The 14,483-nt window shown below is 48.3% G+C and overlaps 1 protein-coding gene across 1 annotated transcript in view; it reads right to left on the bottom strand.

The window, feature by feature from the left end:
* The window catches only part of LOC146784046 (acyl-CoA dehydrogenase family member 11-like), a 502,630-nt gene that overhangs the window by 47,095 nt on the left and 441,052 nt on the right, over positions 1–14,483 (bottom strand). The window lies entirely within an intron of this gene.

The following is a 14,483-nucleotide window of genomic DNA, read 5'->3' as shown; positions in this document are numbered from 1 at the left end:
AAATGATCATTACAGCTAAAAAACACAATGACACAAATTAATAAAACAGAGCAACGTGTCCAATTTAAAACATTAAAAAGGATACAGTTCATTTCCTCAAGGAGCGAATTACAACGGATAAAAAATTCGCAATATTAGAAGTTTCCCAAACATCATTTAACATCTGAGGGTAAAGAAGAGCAGGTCTCACCTGAACAAAGCCTTTGTTTCTTAATATAGGGAGTAAAAAGCGTTTCCTTATATCAATAAAGTGCTCACAAAAGAAGAAAAAATGTGTCATATCCTGTGGGGAAAAATTGTCACAGGAACAAGGGCCAAGGTCCACAGCCCTTTTCCAACCTTTCCTATCTCCAAACAGGAGATGTAATTGATTTAGTCTGAATCTAGTCAGAAGGAAACGGTGATTTACATTTGTGACAAATCCTAAGGAATATGCTACTTACCAGTATGCATCTGTTCTTGGCATGTAGAGCTGCAGAGTTGTACACTTAGCATAGGTCGCCATCTGGTGTTGGGCCCGGATGTTTGCAGTTTGTTTTTCTTCTTGGACCGTCTTTGGAAGTCACGAGTTTGGTGACTCCTCCTTCGGTCCGTACTGCGCATGGGCTTCGGCTCCATCCTCAGATTGTTTTTCGCCAACAGGGAAATGATGGAGCGTAGTAATAACAGTGAGAAACCCATGTGTGTTGTATCTAAATAAGATGGACTGGAACGGATACAGGTAGCCGGGGAGGCGGGTGGGCGTGTACAACTCTGCAGCTCTACATGCCAAGAACAGATGCATACTGGTAAGTAGCATATTCCGTTCGAGGCATATGAGCTGCAGATTGTACACTTAGCATAGATTATATAGCAGTACCCAACCTTAGCGGCGACCACCGGTATCCGTTGCAGCTGTTTGAAAGAGTGTTTTTAGTACAGCCTGGCCCACCCTAGCTTGCTGCTGGGAATGCACATCTACACAGTAGTGTTTTGTGAATGTGTGCGGTGTAGACCATGTGGCTGCCTTGCATATGTCATCTAAGGGTATATTCCCTAGAAAAGCCATAGAAGCCCCTAACTTTCTTGTAGAGTGGGCTTTAGGGGGAACAGATAATGTTCTCTTTGCCTTCTGATAGCAAATTTGTATGCATTTTACAATCCACCTAGCTATCCCTGATTTTGAGATGGGGTTGCCTTTATGTGGTGGAGAAAAGGAAACGAACAACTGTTTGGTCTTCCTGAAGGGTTGCGTTCTTTGTATGTAATATAGCAACGCTCTTTTCACATCTAGTGTGTGTAAGGCCCTTTCCGCAACAGATTGGGGTTGCGAAAAGAAGACAGGTAATTCCACTGATTGATTGAGGTGGAAGGGGGTAATGACTTTGGGCAGGAACTTCGGATTAGTTCGAAGTATGACCTTGCTGTGATGCATTTGTATGTAAGGTTCCTGTATGGTGAACGCTTGTATTTCACCAACCCTTCTAAGGGAAGTGATAGCTACAAGGAAAGCTGTTTTCCAGGTGAGAAATTGTAGCTCACATTTGTGCATTGGTTCGAAGGGCGGACCCATTAGTCGTGTAAGGACCAAATTTAGATTCCATACAGGGGAGGGTGGTGCCCTGGGAGGAATTACTCGTTTGAGGCCTTCCATGAAGGCTTTAATAGCGGGCACTCTGAAGAGTGACAAATGCTGTCTGTTTTGTAGATAGGCAGCGATCGCTGCTAGGTGTAGGCGTATGGATGAATACGCCAGGTTACACCTGTGAAGATGGAGCAGATAGCATATGATGTGTTGTATGGATGCATCTAGAGGGTTGATTGTATTGTTACGGCAGTACATTACAAATCTTTTCCACTTTGCGGCATAGCATGCTCTAGTGGTAGGACGTCTGGCTTCCATGATGATGTTCATGCAATCAGGGGGAAGGTTAAGGTACCCGAATTCTAAGATTTCAGGAGCCAGATCGCCAGGTTGAGCTGAGCTGGGTCCGGGTGCCTGATTTCTCCATGGTTCTGGGTTAGGAGGCATGGGGAAAGGTGCAGTTTTTGATGTGGTACCACTGATAGTTGTAGTAGCGTGGTGTACCACGGCTGTCTGGCCCACGTCGGAGCTACCAGAATGAGTGTGAGGGAGTGCTGTTGTAGTTTCCTGACCACTAATGGAATTAGTGGGAGAGGTGGAAAGGCGTATGCAAATCTGCCTGACCAGTTCATCCATATCGCATTGCCCTTGGACAATGGGTGTGGGTATCTGGCGGCGAAGCTTGGGCATTTTTTGTTTTCGTGGGTGGCGAAGAGGTCTATTTGAGGATGCCCCCACTGTCGGAAGAATGGGTGAAGAACTTGTGGATGCAGTTCCCATTCGTGTAGTTGTTGAGTCTGTCTGCTGAGCAGATCTGCTATGGTGTTTTGTACGCCTGGAACATGTTGTGCCAGGAGAAAAATGTTTTGGGGAATTGCCCATCTCCATATGCTCTGGGCTAAGCGGGAGAGCTGGGGAGAGTGTGTCCCCCCCTGTTTCTGTATATAATACATCGCAGTCATGTTGTCTGTGCGAATGAGGACTGCTTTGCCTGAAATCTGCTTTTGGAAAGATTTTAGGGCTAGAAAGATCGCCAAAAGCTCCAGATGGTTGATGTGGAGCGTTTTTTGCTGTGGCGTCCATAGACCTTGCATTGTGAGGTGTAAGAGGTGCGCTCCCCAGCCGGAGAGCGATGCGTCCGCTGTTAGAGTCACTTGGGGAACCGGGTCCAGGAACGGCCGTCCCTTGGAAAGGTTTGTGGTGTTCCACCACTGCAGAGAGTGATGTGTGCGGCCGTCCACCAACACCAGATCCGTCAGCTGACCCTGGGCCTGGTTCCACTGTTGTGCTAGGCACTCCTGAAGTGGACGCATGTGGAGTCTTGCATGGGGCACTATGAAGATGCAAGACGCCATCATCCCTATGAGCTTCATAAACACTCTTGCTGGTAGAGAGTGTTGAGGAAGGAATATTTTGCGTAAGGCTAGAATGCTTGTGATTCTGGCTGAGTTTGGATAGGCAATACCTTTTGAGGTGTCTATGGTGGCCCCGAGATATTGCTTTGTGTGAGATGGTATGAGGTGGGACTTTTGGTAGTTCACCGTGAAGCCTAGCTGATGAAGCAGTTGGATGGTGCTGTTTGTATGTTGCACGCATTGGTGGTAGGACGCGGCTTTTATGAGCCAGTCGTCTAAGTAAGGGAAGACGTGAACATGTTGACGTCTGAGGTGTGCTGCTACTACTGCTAGGCATTTGGTAAACACCCGTGGTGCAGTGGTGACCCCGAAGGGGAGAACCTTGAATTGGTAATGTTGCCCGTCCACCACGAACCTGAGGTATTTTCTGTGAGAGGGGTGTATTGGAATGTGAAAGTACGCGTCTTTCAGATCCAGTGTTGTGAGAAAGTCTCCCTGGCAGAGGAGTGGGAGGACTTGTTGTAAGGTGACCATGTGAAAGTGGTCTGAATGTATGTAGGCATTTAGAGGCCGGAGATCCAGAATGGGTCTGAGGGTCTCGTCTTTCTTTGGGATTAAGAAATATAGGGAGTAGACCCCTAGATTTCGTTGATTGTCGGGTACCTGCTCTATGGCGTGTTTCTGGAGGAGCGAGAGTACCTCTTGTTTGAGCAGTGTGGAATGCTCTTGGGACATTGGACGGTGCCTTGGTGGGATATTGGGTGGGGTAGATGTTAGCTCGAGGCAGTACCCTGACCGAATGATTTGGGTCACCCATTTGTCCGATGTTATGGACTCCCATACGTGGATAAAATCTTGTAGTCTGCCCCCGACCGGAGTGGAATGGTCTGGGGGGAGCGAAGGGGAGTCATTGTGCGGGTGGGGTGGCAGAACGGGTATTGTTGGTTTTGCCCCTGCCCTTATTGTTGTTGCCTCTGTAACCACCTCTTTGGTTGCCCTTTGAAAAGGTATTTTGAGGAGGGGATTTGTAGGAGGTAGAGGCATTATCGGTGGAGGAGCCTCTACCTGTGCCACGAAAGGACGAGCGTCGAAAGGAACGCTTAGAGGCTTGGGTCTGGAGCGCTCCCATAGACTTCGCTGTGTCTGTATCTTTCTTCATTTTTTCGAGCGCTTCGTCTACCTTTGGGCCAAAGAGTGTTTGCTGGTCAAAGGTGTGATTAAGTATTGATGTCTGGACCTCAGGCTTGAACCCTGATATCCTGAGCCAGGCATGGCGTCGAAGCAGGACACTGGTGTTTATGGCTCTAGAAGCAGTGTCTGCTGCATCGAGGGCACACTTAATGGAGGTGTTTGTGATTAGTTTGCCCTCCTGTATCAGGTCATGAGCTTGGCGTTTGTATTTCTCTGGAAGGTGCTGCATAAGAGCCTCTAATTCATCATAGTGTGCTCTATCATATCGCGCAAGCAGTGCTTGTGTATTTGCAATGCGCCACATGTTTGCAGCCTGGTAGGCGGTGCGTTTACCAGACGCGTCCAGAAGTTTAGATTCCTTGTCTGGTGGTGGGGCATCTCCTGAAGATTGGGAGTTAGCCCTCTTTCTAGCTGTGGAGACAACTAGGGAATCTAGAGGAGCAGGGCCCTTGATGTATGCAGGGTCTGTGGGTGCCGCCTTGTACTTCTTCTCTATTCTAGGGTTTAGTACTCTGGCTCTGACAGGGTCTTTGAATACCTCTGTAGCGTGCTTGGTGACACCCTTAAGCATGGGTAAAATAGCAGTGGAACGATCTTGTAAATCAAATGTATCCAGTAGGAAGTCTTCTTCCACTGGTTCCGTGTGCATGTCCACCCCATGGTAGTGTGCTGCTCTCTGCACTAAATGGTGAAACCCTAAAGAGTCCTCTGGAGGAGACGGCCTTGATGGGTATAGGTCGTCTTGAGGTACATTGGGTACATCAGGGTTATTATAATCCTCCCATGGATCTGGGGTCCCTGGTGGAGTGGGATCCATTGGGGCGTCCCCTGGGTCATTGTCCGGGTCCCCGTCATCCGGGTCTGGGGATGGGGCCGGATCGTAGTGAGGTAAAGGTGGAGGGGGTGGTGGTGGGAGGGGGGGTGGCAGTGGGGAGGGTACTCTAAGGGGAGAAGTAGCTGAGTCCCTCTTTTTGGGTGGAGGAGGAGGAGCCGGAGCCTCAAGGCGACGCTTCTTAGTAATCACAGTCAAAAGGCCAGTCTTTGGATCTCTGGACAAAGTCTTTTGTAAAGGGTCTGGTGTAAACAGAGCCAATGGCGCCGAGTCGTCTGTCGGCACCGGCGATTTCGGAACCGGAGGTTTCGATGTTCTGTGTACGCCCTGCTTTTTGGAGGTCTCCGTGTGTTTCGGCGTCGAATGCTGTTTCGGCGCCGGAGCATCGGTGCCGACCGATTTCTGTTTGTGTTTGGTCGGCGCCGAGTGTCCAGGCTTCGGCACCGGTGGTTTCGGAGTCGAGCTGGATTTTGCAGGCTTCGGTGCCGAGTGGTGTTTATCGGCACCGGGCGTCGGCTGGCTCGATCCCGAGCTGCCGTGAGACTTTGAGTGCTTCGACACCGGGCCCGAAGGTGGGGTGATCGAGGCTTTGGTTTTGGTTTTGCCCAGGCCGGCAGGCGAGGGAGTAACCGGAGTCTCTTTGGTTTTCGGTGCGGGGCTGGGAGGGGGCATTGTACTCACGGCCCGCTGTCCTGGTGTTACGTCCTCCAGGTCGGAGTCGTCGGCCTCGGAAGCGCTGACGATGTCTTCTCCCAGTTCGGTGTGTGTCTGCCCCGAAGCTTCGGCGTCGTCTCCGAAGATGTCCGGTGGAACTGTCGAGGATGAGTGCGCCATGGTGCGTCGAGCCTTTCGATCCCGGATCGTTTTCTTCGATCGAAAAGACTTGCAGGCGGGGCAGTCTCGAGCCTCGTGTTCCGGAGAGAGGCAAAGGTTACACACCTGATGGAGGTCGGTGTGGGGAAATTTAGACCCACATTTTGGGCACTTTTTAAACGGAGTCCTTTCCATCGGCCGGGACCGGAGTCGCGGAGGGCCCGAAGGCCGGTGTCGATGTACGGGATGGAAAAAGTGCCGCTTCGAGAGATGAAGATGATGAAGGAACTCGAAGAATCGAGGATTTTCTGTCGAGGCTGGAACCGTAGAAGTTCGAAGCCGGAGTACGAAGGATCACATCCGAGCCCGATGGCGGAAAAAAACAATCTGAGGATGGAGCCGAAGCCCATGCGCAGTACGGACCGAAGGAGGAGTCACCAAACTCGTGACTTCCAAAGACGGTCCAAGAAGAAAAACAAACTGCAAACATCCGGGCCCAACACCAGATGGCGACCTATGCTAAGTGTACAATCTGCAGCTCATATGCCTCGAACATATGGTTCCATGGATGGTGTTGTTTTACAAAGCTGGTGAGCCCTAACGGTGCCCTTAACCAACTCGTTCCCTTCCCTATCCATGGTAGATATGTGCATAAATGTTTCTTTGCACTATTTAATGTCACCTTTTACTAGGGCCTCTGGAGACTGATATAATTCAGGTCTACCTAGCTTTATAGCCAGTTTCTGAATATATTTCAGCCAGGGTATACGCGACCCATAATCTAGCAATGTACAATCTTTCATAATTGTACGATTCAGCTGTAGATCCGGGTTAAGCCAAATGCTAATCCATTTCAATAATGGGGCCAGGGCAATACTATCTTCTAAAAAACCGATTCCGAGTTCCTGATGGACATTATAGTTAGCAGTTGAGATTGGGACTGAAAGGAGGTTTTTTAAGAACCTATCCTCGACAATCTGAATGCTTTTGACATTTTTGATGCCCCATATCTCGGCTCCATACAATGCCAAGGAGAGACACTTGGCTTTATAAACTTGAATGAGGGCCCTCATTGGTCTGGCGCCTAGCTTTCTGGCAAAACCCAGAACACCCACAGTTGCTCTAGATAAAACAATCTTTTTTGCTATTATTTGGGTTACCCAGGAACCTTGGTCGTCAAAAAGAACGCCCAGATAAGGAAATGAAGATACCCTGGATAATTGGTGACCCCCACATTTAAAGGTTTTAGACTTAGCGGATTTTGGACCAATGACCATAACATGCGATTTAGCAAAATTGACAGTTAAATCCAGGGCCTTCATAAAACCTGCAAATGAATCAAGCAGTAACTAAAGGCCCACTCCCGTTCTTGCGACTAGGGCGGCGTCATCGGCATATAAAAGTGCAGGGATTAAACATTTCCCTGCACGAGGGATATCATTACATGAGGCGATTAGGGCATTGTCTAATTCATTTATGTAAAGTGTAAAAAGGAGAGGTGCCAAAATGCACCCTTGTCTAACACCATTTGATATGGGTATATCTTTTGTACAATTGCCCATTTGATCATACCGAACTGTAGCTGATAGCTCTCTATGTAGATCAGCTAAGAAGTAGACGATGTCTTTGTCTACTCCATGGGATAGGAGCAGGGACCATAGTTTTGACCTATTTACACGGTCAAAGGCCGATGACAGGTCCATAAAGGCTACCAATAAGGTTCCCTTCTTGGCCACCGTGTATTTGCCAATTAATAGTTGTAAGTTTAGACATTGATCTATGGTGCCCATCCCTTTTCTAAATCCGTACTGGACCTTAGAGAGTGTTCCTGTTTCCTCTAGCCAACCAGTCAGTTGGGCAAGGACAACCCTCCCCAGTACTTTCACGGATGAATCTATTAGGGAGATTGGACGGTAACAGCTCGGATCACCTCTATCACCCTTTTTAAAAATAGGTATGATGACAGATTTCGCCCAAGTCGACGGTAGGCCCAGTTGACATGCGTTTACGAAGACATTGAATAAAATTTTAGACCAGGTTTTTATATCGGATTTAAAAAGGTCTGCCGGGACTCCATCAGGTCCCGGCGCCTTGTTACTTGTCATTTGCATGATGGCATTTGTGACCTCTAGTTCTGTAAAGGACAGGGTATAATTCTCCGAGTTAAGTGAAGACGTCACCCTAGGGCCATCTCCATCATACACCTGTTTAAAATGGCTAAACCACTTATCTTCTTGGATACCGCAGTCAAGCTCGTTATTACTTTTACCGTTAACAAAAGGCTTGTTTACGATAGACCAAAATTTGGCACTATTTTTGATAACATCGATGGATAAAAGTTCATTCCATGCCTCTTCCCTAATTTCATTTTTACGCTTATTCTGTGCCTTTTTATAGGCTTTCCTGAATACAGCGATTTCTGCTCTGTCTGGTGGAACAGCTTTCAGAGCTCTCATTAACTTCCGTTGGGCTGATGAGCAGCTGTGATCAAACCATTTCTCCCCGTTCATGGGTTTGGCCTTACATGCTTTTTTAAGATCACTGTTTACCTGAGAACAAATTTTACCAAAAGCTGTCAGGACCGCTTCACCAAAAATCCCATCTTGCAAACACATATGCATTTCATCCCCAACCGTTCCCAACAAATTCTCATTAAAGTCCTTTGGTACCACTTGACAACATTTCAGGCGACGTGTTTGGTCAGTTGGCCTTATGTCCAGAGTTCTGACAGTGGGATTGTCAGATTCTCTTTTCCTAAGATCGTCAGTCAGGATTATCTGGACAGAATTATGGTCACTGTAAATAGACCAATTTACCTTGTATCGACTTACATTATCTGCTAGGGTTGTGCTGACAAAAATGTAATCAATGGTGGAGCCCAAGCCGCTTCCTTTATAGGTTGGGATATCATTTGGATGATTAACGGGGTGAACCAAGGCATTGCCAGCAAGAAGCTCATCTAGATACATACCCTGTGGTGTATGTTCGAAATGCGTATTTCCTTGGTTTGATGGACCTAAGCTGTCCCATACAAAACAGTTGCTAAAACAACAATGAACATTAAAATCACCAAGCACTATAACCGAATAGGGATTCTTGTTATTTTCATTATACATTTGCAAAAAATCATATAGACTGACTAAATGTTCATTTGGCGTACTCTTAGTAAACGAATTATAAAAATTAACAATAAGCCAGTTCCCATTAGAGTTGGATTGAATTTCCACTGCTAGGCAATGAGGCGAACTTGACTCCACTTTACTATATTTACCCTCGAGTGTCAATGAAATGAGAGTGAGAAGTCCGCCTTTTGCCCTCCCCCTGCAAGAGACCACCGCAGGTGACCAAAAAGCAGAAAACCCATCCAACAAGAAGGTACTTTCAGTGTCCCAAGTTTCTTGTAGCCCAATAATTTCATGGCCTAATAAACAGTCCCTCCATATGGGATCATGCGCTTTGCTGTTAAGGCCGGCTATATTCCAACTAAGGACACTTGTGCCTAGAGGCTGCAATGGAACAACAGCTATACTATCCACATTTTCAACATTAACATTCCTCACTCCAGTCATAGCATTTGAGGTGCCCTCTACCCTCGTGCTTAACTCAATTCCACTTAATCCCTGGTCCTCCTCCAATATTGAAATTGAAGCTTCCCTGGTAGATCTAGAAGTAACCCAATCATGGTGGAGTCAATCATTAGAGTCTAAATCACTCAAAACTTGAAAACGGTTAGAAGTGACGACACCATGAGAAAACTGTCCTTCAGGGTAACGTACTCTGCCCTCCAACGGATCACTAATGGGTAGATTTGTCTGTTGCCTATAAAAATAACCCAGTGATCGGAGGGTAATACCCTGATCGGTATGAGGGAGCAAGGTAGCTTTTAATAGGGTGTTATTGACTAAGGAAGGATTGCTAAAGTTTATTATAACACAATCCCCCTTTGTGTTCTTACGAGAATGCCCTATCCATGAAACTCTTCTAGTTGTTAATATCTGGTGGGCTAAATGCACTGGAAATCCACAATGTTTATTTAACCACGAAACTGTTTTATTTTTAAGAGATTCGTGGGATTCTGAATTAATTTTTTGGGCACCATCCTTCAGGGGGGGTACATTTGTTAACACTACAACAAAAGGGGCGCAATCAGGGGGTAAGTCTGGTTTCACTCCACCCGTATGCATGCTCCTGGGTACCTGGTTTCTCCTTGAAGAGCTATCTAGTGGTAAAGTATTATTCGCGTTGATCGTGGGTACAACAGCCAGGGATTCAGCACAATTTGAAATTACCTTTGAGGACTTATGAGGATCAACAGTTCCACATGAACCCCCAGCTACACTACAAGATTTCCCGGAAGAGTTGTTACTAAGGGCCACGAGATTACGTAGACCTTCAATCTCTGCCGATAGTTCGCCAATCTTGGTTACTAGGGGTTCAACTATTTTTAAAATTTTAGCCTCCAAAAAGCCTACCAAAAGATCTAATTGGTCAGGATCAATCTTAGTTGTTAGATTATTAGGAGAGGCTACCTCCGAGGTAACCCCGATTAAAGACGCAGAACCAGTTTTTTTGTGGATGCTTCGTGCACCTCCCTGTTTCAATTGAGTGCGTTTACGGGATCTCAGAACTCTCTGAATAGTCAGGTCCGGGGATTCCTCTGATGGGACCTCATTTACATCATTTACTGGGTCCCTATTAGCTTCTGGCAATTCTTGTTCAACAAGAACTCGATCGCCCAGGGTTACCAAATCGTGGTTATCATTGGAACTGTTCACACCGTGAACTGGAGGGGAAGATATGGTGGATGTATCATCTAATAAAGGGCAGGTGGTCGTTGAATTGGACCCCTGACCTAGGGATTTGCGCCTATCGCTATTAATTTTTGTAACTACTTTAACTAAGTAGTTATCTAATGTTGAGGCAGTGGAGGATTTACTTCCCAGTGTAGATTTAGCCATGGTAAGCAAAACCCTGGGAATTCCTAAAATTTAAATTAAACAATAACACAATATAATATCACCAACACATACAGTGATACAAGGTAGCCAAAATGAATAAAATAAAACCAGTACAACAATATCTGTAATCCAGGGGATAAGCAGGTCACCCAATCCAGGTGCTCGCGGGTATATGCCTTACACCTTAATGACGTGGCCCGACCCGGCCTCTCTCGGTCCTCTGAGGGCCACAGAGGGCCCGCCCTTTGCCCGGGACGCGGAGGAAGCCGTTTGATTTTAGCGCCTCCGGGCAGAAGTGCTGGCGTGAGGGGGCGGTACCCGCTAGGATCCTGGGAGCCGTAGTCCGGCGCTCCCTTCGTGTGGCAGCCAGCAAACACCAACAGCGTCGTGAGCATGCGAGGGCGTCCGCCTCGCAGGTCCCCCACAGGTTGCCAGGTGTCCAGGTGAGTGTTTCGCCGCCCGCTGCCGAAGGCCAAAGGGTTCCGCAGTGTCTTTTTGTATCATATCTCAGGATGCGAACTTGGCAACCCCCGGGCTGCTTGACTGATGCCTGCTGTAGGCGGCGCTCAACCTCCTGGGCGGGTCTGGCGGTAAATCTTCTGCTTCCTCGTTAACTCTTCCAGCTGAGGAAAAAAGCGGGCTGTCGGGAAGGAGAGATTTGCCGAATGCAGTAAAAAGTGTGCCAATCAGATATAATCCAAGATTTGAGTGCATACGGGGTTTAGGAATTTGATGGGAACCGACAGATGGAGGACATAGTCTCCTCACCACCACTGTATTCCTTGATCTTTCCTGACACACAATACAATAATTTTTCACACAAATTCTGGATTTTAGTCAATGTTTTTTAAAGATCTGTCCACAGCAATAGTGGATAATTAAGCATTTCAGTACAACAGAGGAGATCAGGAGGAAGAATACTCTGAAAGTATGAATGTGGGCTCCAAAGTGTCACCAGCAACATGGTTGCATGACAGAAGCAATACTGGATCACAGAAAAACTTTGCTTACCTTGTAACATACCAATTTCTGTTTAACATATGACATAACTAAGCAGAAGAGGCTCATGGTATCGACCAACAACAAAAACATTCCACAAACACAGTGTGCTAATCGTGATTCCTTAAATGCAATGTAAGTAGCACAAATGAAATGCAATTTAGCCTTTAGGAATCGCTAATTCTATGTCAGGACCGGAGACGAGGATTATGATATTCTTTCTTCACTTTATTGAATAGCATCCATTTGTAGTCACCAAAACAAACTACTATTGCCATGAACCATAGGGAATAAGAAAGAACAATAGAGTGTCCCAGAACAGAGTGTCCATAATTGCACCAATCACAGGCCCCAAATGAGTCGATAGTCCTTTGTCTCTGCTCAGCCCTCCTCTTTCTTCGCTGCTTGCAGCCAAGATAAGTCCCATATTTATTTCTCATTTTAGTTTGCTTGTTAAACACTTTAATACTTTGTAATTTGCCTATTGCCTTGTTCATTTCGGCTAATTTGCTTATTTATTTGCTTAATGTTGGCTTTGTTGCAGCGCTTGTGTGCGACCGCGCTAATATTTGAATTGTGCAATTTTGCGCCATGAGACGTTTCCTTCACGGCTGTGTAGGGCGGGGCGCATGCGCTCACTTTGGCGCGATCGCCGCGTATTTTCCTGAAGTGTGCAGCGTTTGTTTCTGGTCCCTTTGTAGACCTTGCTGCGAGTCCGCTGCTACTCGGTGCCTCGCGTGTGGCCGTCGGAGCTCCCTAGCGGCCGAGATTTCGGGGCCGGCGACCCGTGGTGGCGGCGCTGCCTCGCTAGAGGGCGCCTGGGTCGCGCGCTTGACGCGGCTTGCGTGCTCCGGATTCCGCGCATTCCTGACATCGCGTCGGAACCCGGAGCACTGCCGCCGCGGCAGCCTGGCCTTCCCTGCCTGCAGCGACACCCCTGACCTGGGTCGGCCCGTTTCAAGGGATTTATCCCTTTCTTGGCAGAACGTTTTTCGTGCTCATTTATAACGCCCCCAGAACGCCTGCTATTTCAGGTTGGTGCCTGCCGTTAGGCAGTGATTAAATCGTTCTGCCCTAGTGGGGGTCTGTATCTGTAGGCCAAAAACGCTTCTTTGAAGGGGTCAGTATTGCAGTAGAAAGCTGCTAAGGACCTGTTTACTGCAGGCTGCCCTTAGAATTCTTAGGCACCAGGGCTGTTGGGGTCCTAGGGCTGTGCCTCTGTGCTTGCATTGTCGCCCCTTTTCATTCGGCTGTCACCCAGCCCCCCATAGTTTTTGAGGTATACTCCCTCATTTTCTTACTCAATCGTCTCTCTGACTTGGTAGTATGGAGTACCAGGAAGATGGCTTCGAGGATGGCCAGTGGGAGCAGAATCCCCTGGCAGCCCTTCAATGGGACGATGACTTTTACGACGCAGTTGACGCGTCCATCCTCAAAGCGGTTGAACAGCGTTTGGTGCGTAAAATTGATCAGGCCTGCGACCGCCTAGCCAAAGCTTCCCAGGGATTACCAACCCCCCTCTTTTAATGATCTTCCTGCGGATCCTCAGCCCCCGGCGAAGCGCACCAAGCCGGCGGGCGTAGATAGTGATGCATTAGGCCGCCTTAAGCAGGCTTTTCTTGCAAGTACTGTCCCTCAGTTGGTCCCCCCTGCTCTCCCATCTACTCCGGCTTCACCCCCGGCGGGGATGAGGACACTTAGGGGGATGATGAGGATGCTGCGGGCCCCTTGCGTCCTTCTCACCCGGATCCTTCTTTGGGAGCACAAAACCTTTGTGCGGACATGCTGGATCCCGATGATATTCTACATCCTCGCTCCTCCGATTGGGCCCCCTTGGAGAAGGTCGCTCAGTACGTGGCTGGTCGTATTTGCCGCCCGCTTGAACCGGCGACTCGGAATCGTTTGCGGGCGAAGTGTCCTCGTCCCTCGCTGGAGGGGAAGGTGGCTGCAACACCTGACATTGACCCACAGATGGCCACCTTCCTCCAGAAATGTATCAAAGACCCTAAAAAAGGTATTGATAGGTCCTGGCGAGCTTGCCAGGATAAACTCCTGGATGTTCTAGGCCCAGCTACTAAGCCAAGGCTTCTGGGTCCCTCATTTCTCCAGACCATCTATCCTCCTGGGCCCAGCGGGTGATTGTGTTCCTGGGTAATGCGAATTGCGCTATATCCACGGAACGGTGCAGGTCCCTATTAATCAAGTTAGACCCTAAGTTGGGGGACCTGGCCGATTCCGAAGCTGGAGCTGTGGCACAGGGTGGCCTTTTTGGCGAACCTTTCATTAAGGAGCTAGGGAGGTTTAACACCTTTACCTCCCTAGACCTGGCGCAGTCCTCTATCAGGAAGGTGTTTCGCCCTTGGAATTTCCGAGGGGCCGGACGGCCGGCCCAACCAGAGCAGGGGGCATGGCTCCGCTAGCGGGCAGTATCAAGACCAGGCCCGCTTTGGCAACTTCTATCCCACCCGTGGCAGAAGAGGCAGGAACAGAGGAGGCAGAGGAGGTGGCATCTCCAGTTCTTCCGGTGAGTGTTCTCCCTTCTTCCCTTTTAAAAGTGGGGGACCAGCTGGCGCGTTTATTCCAGACTTGGAGTTCCATCACCGGGGACGCGTGGGTCCTGCAGACAGTGCAAGATTTTCACATAGAGTTCCTCGGGTCTCCAGCGCAAGCGGTACCTCCCCGGCCACTTTTCTTCTCCGCCAAGGAATCGGCGTTGGTCGACCAGGAGGTGCGTTCACTGCTAGACAAGGACGCTATTGCCCAGACTTCTC

This window comes from Triturus cristatus, chromosome 11 (assembly GCF_964204655.1).
Source record: "Triturus cristatus chromosome 11, aTriCri1.1, whole genome shotgun sequence".
In the NCBI taxonomy this organism is placed as follows: Eukaryota; Metazoa; Chordata; class Amphibia; order Caudata; family Salamandridae; genus Triturus; species Triturus cristatus.
This window is presented reverse-complemented; position numbering and strand designations above follow the sequence as displayed.